Source organism: Babylonia areolata, chromosome 7 (genome assembly GCF_041734735.1).
Source record: "Babylonia areolata isolate BAREFJ2019XMU chromosome 7, ASM4173473v1, whole genome shotgun sequence".
Lineage (NCBI taxonomy): Eukaryota > Metazoa > Mollusca > Gastropoda > Neogastropoda > Buccinidae > Babylonia > Babylonia areolata.
In genome coordinates, this window is record NC_134882.1 from 36,045,369 (window position 1) to 36,051,997 (window position 6,629).

General features: G+C 39.0%; 1 protein-coding gene across 1 annotated transcript in view; it reads right to left on the bottom strand.

Moving 5' to 3' along the window:
• LOC143284018 (uncharacterized) overlaps window positions 1-5,997 on the bottom strand; it is an 11,415-nt gene extending 5,418 nt beyond the window's left edge. The window contains exon 1 of the mRNA XM_076590565.1: window positions 5,851-5,997. The gene's annotated coding sequence lies outside the window, so the exon portion shown is untranslated. The remainder of the gene's footprint in view (window positions 1-5,850) is intronic.
• Window positions 5,998-6,629: the final 632 nt, after the last annotated feature.

Consider the following 6,629-nt stretch of genomic DNA (forward strand, 5'->3'; position numbering starts at 1 on the left):
AGAAGAAAAGAAGACTTGCACATCTGACAGCTGTGACAAAAAAAAAAAGAAAAAGAAAAAAAAAGAAGTTTTAGTTACACATTTTCAGTCAAACTCCATACAACCCCCAAAATGTGTCAGATCTATTCATTGCATTATGCATGTGCAGAATCTCAAGCCTGTGAGTTGTTTAAATTTGCAGCATTAACTATGCTCTCTCTCTCTCTCTCTCTCTCTCTCTCTCTCTCTGTCTCTCTGTAATTAGCAAAGATCTCACTGTCTCAGTATCATTGTTACAGCACTTTCTGAAAATGTGCAAGCATTTCCACTTGAAAGAAGTATGTGCTGACAAATGTTGTATAGTGCAAATTCTTTGTACTGTTTTTTCAGTGGTACACTAGTCAGTTTTGTTCTATGTGTCAGAGATGCAAACATCTGTGCTGAATAAATATCACAGCTAAGAATGTGACCAAAAAACATACAAACACACACAAACACACACACACACACACACACACACACACACACACACACACAATGCAATCGGTTCGTGGCTGCTATTCGTTGCGATGTCACCTTTTTTCCTTTGAAATTCGAACAGCACACACAGTACTTCTTTCGTCCCGTTTTCCCCAGACCCGTTGTGAAGCATTTACACAAGTGCAATCGACGAACTCGCAACTTTCGCTTTCAGAGACTCCCCACGAATTCTGTTTCCGGCTTAATCAAGGGCAAATTACTCTAATTTTTTTTTCCCTAACGAACAAGGTCTATAATTATAATCTACCCTGCCCGTTCTCCCTCTTTGCTGTTTCTGTGTTTCTCATTCTCTCTAGAGCTTGGTCTCCGACCGAGGATAGGCGCTGTATAAGTATCCATATCAATCAATCAGTCTAATCTCATGAATCAGGAGTGAGTTTAAAAAAAAAATGTTTTCAGTAGTCACTGCGTTCGGACAAATCCATATTCGCTACACCACATCTGCCAAGCAGATGCCTGACCAGCAGCGTAACCCAACGCGCTTAGTCAGGCCTTGAGAGAGAGAGAAAAAAAAAAGGTGAATAAATTATAGATAAGCTTACATAAATAAATAAATAAATAAATAATAATTATGATATAAAAAAGGTAGTAATAATGAAAATAATAATAATAATAATAATAATAATAATAATAATAATAATAAATAAATAAATAAATAAATAAATAAATAAGACAACAATGATGATAAATAAGCAACTAAATGTAAAACATGAAGAGACACATTCACACATACACCCACACATGCATAACAGATATGCACCAAACACGCAGTTTCACAGATATGAAAGCACAGTCAAATACATGTAAACGTACATGAGCTCCAACACACACACACACACACACACACATTACCCTGTCAGGAGTGAACGAATGGTTTATTGTGACCAGGCCCATTTTTGCCCATTCACAAAGGGGGCAGGGTGGGAAAGGGGTTGTACAGAAACATCACGAAATGTGAGAACTGGTGCACTGTATACATGGTCACGACATGGAATCCACGTCACGCGAATAATTATAACTATGTCATACCAAGTCTGTCTAATCACAATGTTTGTTTTCACAGGTCGACAAGTGAAAACAACAACAACAACAACAACAGCGAAAATAATCACACACACACACACACACACACACACACACACGGAGAGAGAGAGAGAGAGAGAGAGAGAGAGAGAGAGAGAGAGAGAGAGAGAGAGAGACAGACACACACACACACACACACACACACACACACACACACACACACACACACACAGATCCTTTCCACTTTTTTTTTCACATTGTGTATATTCCCCCCACAGCGGAGTTGCAAAGAACCCAAGCCATGAAAATGAGATTTTATCGCAAAACATCAGATACGCTGATTATCGAGTCACCATTGAACAAGTGCCCCATATCATCAAGCTGCACATTAGACCATAATTATGAAGAGTTGAGGGTGGGAAGGGAGGGTTGGGGGTGGGGGATAATTCAGCTTGTGTAAGCGACGAAAAGAAAACAAAGCGAGAAATGATAATGGGAAATAGCAAGAATCTAAAGAAACCATTCAAAAACACATAAGCATTCGTACATCCACACATACAATTTCAATAAATATTCTATACTACTCACGTAATACAGTAAATTAATTGACATTACGTTATTCAGACATCTGACCACCCAACTGTATAACTGAACTACTTTCTTTGAGTATTTACCCATCTTATGTTATCTTATATTGTTTTTATACTATTATTGCGATCATGATGATAATAACCTAATCATGTGAATGATAAGCATAGGTTAATATTTTCTTTTGATATTATATGCTTCTGCAATGTATTTGGCGAGTGAAAATATAACGTCTTCTTTATCTGATGTAAGGATAGCAAACAGATTTGCAAAATGATTACAGTTATTTCGAATGGTATTAAATTCTTTACAATCGAAAATAAAATGAACCTCAGTTTCAAAATGCTGGTGACACATTTGACAGAAATAATCACTCTCACTACTTTCAACGAATCATGTTTTACTTGCATTCAGCCCAAGAGTTCTTGATCATAATCGGGCCAGAAGACATCGTTGCCAGTAGTTTATAATCACTGAAATATATTTTTCGGGTTGGAAAAGGTTTTTGAACGAGAAATACCAACTATATTTTGTATTTTCTGTCATGTATTAATGCCAGTTCTGCATGTATTAATAAGGCGGTCCTTAAATCTGAAATAAATGCAGTATCACTCCTGATTCCTTGGCCAATCCATACAATTCCATATCCATTTTCAACCGAGACATTTTTTACACTGTCCGTCCAATTTTCCTTCTTCATGTTGCTGTAATAGCATTTCGGAAGCTTGCTTACAGTCTTGTTGGCAATTTTATGAGTTTTAACCAACACCTCATGCAGTTGATAGCTGTACGAATTGTTGTGTATGTCTACCAGTTTCGCCGTGTGCTATTTTGTTAGAGGACTGGAGAGGTATGTTTAAAAAAAACGTTTTATTGCAAATGTGTGAATGACTTCCATCTGTTAATTGTCAAAGGTACCCCCATCGGCTCTGTCTCTGTGTTAAAGAGTTTCCAGTAAAGTGAAGGGTCAATAGACCTTACTTTTCGTACAGCTCTGAGCAATTCGACTACCCCCTTTTCCACCTTTCTGCACATTCCATCCATGCTGTACTTAAGCTTAATTTTGTTGTGAAAATCAATCATAGATATTTGTAGGTATTAGTTACCTTAACTTCAGTATCTCCATACCGCTATTTTTCATGCATTGAAAAATGTCCACCTTTTCGGAAAACAACAACAACCCCAAACCCAGTGATGTTTGTTTCATCCAAATTAACAGTGAGATACAATCTGTCTGAGAGGAGGACAGTTCAATAGCTCCTGGAATCATTTGGATTCCATGTTTTCCTTTTCTAGACAATTCAACTGCCAATTCATCAATAAAGAAGGAAAATAACTATGGACTAAGCAAACAGCCCTGTTTAACGCCTCTTGGACAAGCGAAAAAGTCGGTATAAATCTTTTCATCCCTTAGATAGGCTAAAATGTATCGTATATTCCTCGCGCTGCTCTGTGTAACCTACCATTACCACCACTATTTCTCGGGACGTTCCCCAACATATTTCTGTTTACCGAATCGAAAGCTTTCTGAAAATCTACAAAATCAACATGAAGTTTGGAGTTTCTGTTAATTTCGAACTAAAGCATAAGGAGTTAAAATATCATCGTACTGTATCTTACCCTAAAACCGGCTTGCTCCTCAACAATTTTTGTTTCCATTTGTGCCCCCTCTGTAAAAATCACTAGGGGGGGGGGGGGGGGGGGGGGGGGGGGGGGGGGGGGGGGGGGGGGGGGAGAGAGAGAGAGAGAGAGAGAGAGAGAGAGAGAGAGAGTTTATATTGTTGCGCGTCACCTACCCTCACTCACACCACATTGTTTGCAGTGAATCTCCTGCATCAGGAGTAGCCCACAAAACACACACACACACACACACACACACACATACAAACAACAAAACAAACAAAAGACCGACAAAAGCAGCGAGATTTAAAATACCAAGTAAGGAAGTGAACAGTGGTGAAGAAGCGGGTGGTCGCAACACCGGACTTTTTCTACATGAAGGTTCCGGATTGGATTTCGGCCAGTATCAGCGTCTGGTGTGTTATTGATCAATGTAATTGTTGGGCGGAGATTTTTCCGATCTTCCATTTCATTAGATTTGCAGACCTGCAGGTGGCCGATCCCCTTAGCTCGTGCGCACGCACGCACGCACACACACACACACACACACACACACTCGATCAAAAATTAATACGAACCCTCAGTACTAGACATCACCACTGAGATCAAACGCAGAAGCTAGCGCTAGGTTTCCAGAACACGCCTTCAGACTGCCACCAGACACACTTCAAAGGGTTGCGCTTTCGTTGGGCACCAGATGGAAAACAGTGTATGAGGAAGACCACTCGTGGCACAGAACGGGAACTGAAGGAGAAAGCTGGCTGAGACAGCTCAAGATAGGCAGCATTGGAGATCTTTAGTGCCGTGTTTACACCACATGGCTATTTTATTTTCACACACACACACACACACACACATGTATAAAACTAATTTTGGTGTCGCGCATTTTGATTAGTCCGCGCGCTTTGACGCCTCTTTGAAACTGAAACTACAAAAAAGGTGATCAATTAAAAAAAAAAAAAAATCCTTCTTTAAAAATTTGTGATTCATGTCAGAACTTAGTAGGTTATAGAATTTGAAAAAATAAAATTACCCTGCATGCAGTAACCACTGATGACAATAAACATCAGCAAAGTAATGTTGGTTGTGTGAGTAATACGAAGAAGAAGCCATAGGTAGGTATTATATATCTGGCGGTGTCGCTATGAATGCAGTAATACAATCCCATTTTTTAATTTAACTTGATTAATCTTTTTTTTGTTTTTTTTTGTTTTTTTTTGTTTTTTTTGCGGTTTGTACATGAGCGCATAATATATGAAGTATCGTTTAAGATTATGTGTCGTTTTAGGAGGGGAATGTCAGACGTTCTTCGATCTTACAACAGCAATAACAAAAAAGACCATCAAATTTCTTCAGTGATAGGCACTGTAAAAGGTAACATGAGCATACTACTGATGCCACAACTACTTCCGTTGCTGCTGTTGCTACTGCTACTTATACTGCTGATTCTACAACTGTTACATCACTGTCACAATCACCATTACGCTATCTCAGCCTTACCATGTCTCCTCTTTTCAGCAAAGGACAAAATCACCCAGCAGAAACATACAGATAGTACAACTGTTGTATTTAAAAAACAAAACAAATAAAAACAATAACAAAACAAACAAACAAACAAACAATCCCCCCAAACAACAACAGCAACAACAACAAAAACAAACCAAAACCAACAACAAACCTACCAAAACACAATTATTAAAAAAAAGAAAAAAAGAAAAAAAAGAAAATTTGTTTTCCTTCAGCCAACCTCTCTCCTTCAGTAACAAGTCTGTCTTCAGTAATGAGATGAAAAACAGTAACAGTATCAGTATCAGTAGCTCAAGGAGGCGTCACTGCGTTCGGTCAAATCCATATACGCTACAACACATCTGCCAAGCAGATGCCTGACCAGCAGCGTAACCCAACGCGCTGAGTAAGGCCTTGAGAAAAAAAAAGATAATAATGATAATAGTAATAATAATAATGGTATTTATAAGGCGCAAAACAACAACAACAATAATAATAATATTAGCAATAATAATAATAATAATAGTATTTATAAGGCGCAAAACAAAACAGAAGAGAAAGAGACAACCACACAAAGATAACATCAATACTCACCACACAGCCCCTAAGAGACACCAAAGCTCCTTCACACAAGTTTCTCTCCAATGTGCGATTCAGCGTTTTATAAAAGAGACAGAATATCTGAATGGTGGTGGTAGTGCTGGTGATGCTGGTGGGAATTCCCAAGCCTCTTAAGGAAACAATTCCATCGTGACAGGCCAGCTACTTCCTTTGTCCACCATTGTAGAGAGAAGTGATACATGTGTGTGTGTGTGTGTGTGTGTGTGTGTGTGTGTGTGTGTGTGTGTGTGTGTGTGTGTGTGTGTCGCAAGCGGCAAATAACTGGGTAAACGAATAATTAAACGTGATGAGTTATATTTAGCGCTCAGGGGAAATATCAGATGAGGAAAAAATCAAGTGTCAGAGCTTGATAGCTGGCTCTCTCTCTCTCTCTCTGCGTGTGTGTGTGTGTGTGTGTGTGTGTGTGTGTGTGTGTGTGTGTGTGTGTGTGTAATTTGCTGTCGATGGAAGAGAAGATCCTGGAAAAAGACACTCCCATCACCAATACAAATTTTAACGAGAGAGAGAGAGAGAGAGACAGAGACAGAGAGAGATGCATTACTCAGGTCTGTCTGCTGATTGCAAAAGCCTGGGTTCTAATATCACTTCAAGTGGAAAGACGTTAAACTGAAGACAACAACAAGCCTGGGTCTCCGTAAAATTAGTGGTTCTCCGTCCATCCTGCAAAGCTTTCAGTCCATCGTTATTTTAGTCATTCATTTTTTCTTTTCTTCTTTTCCTTCGTCGTCCCTTCACTGTTCCTTGGAGAATTG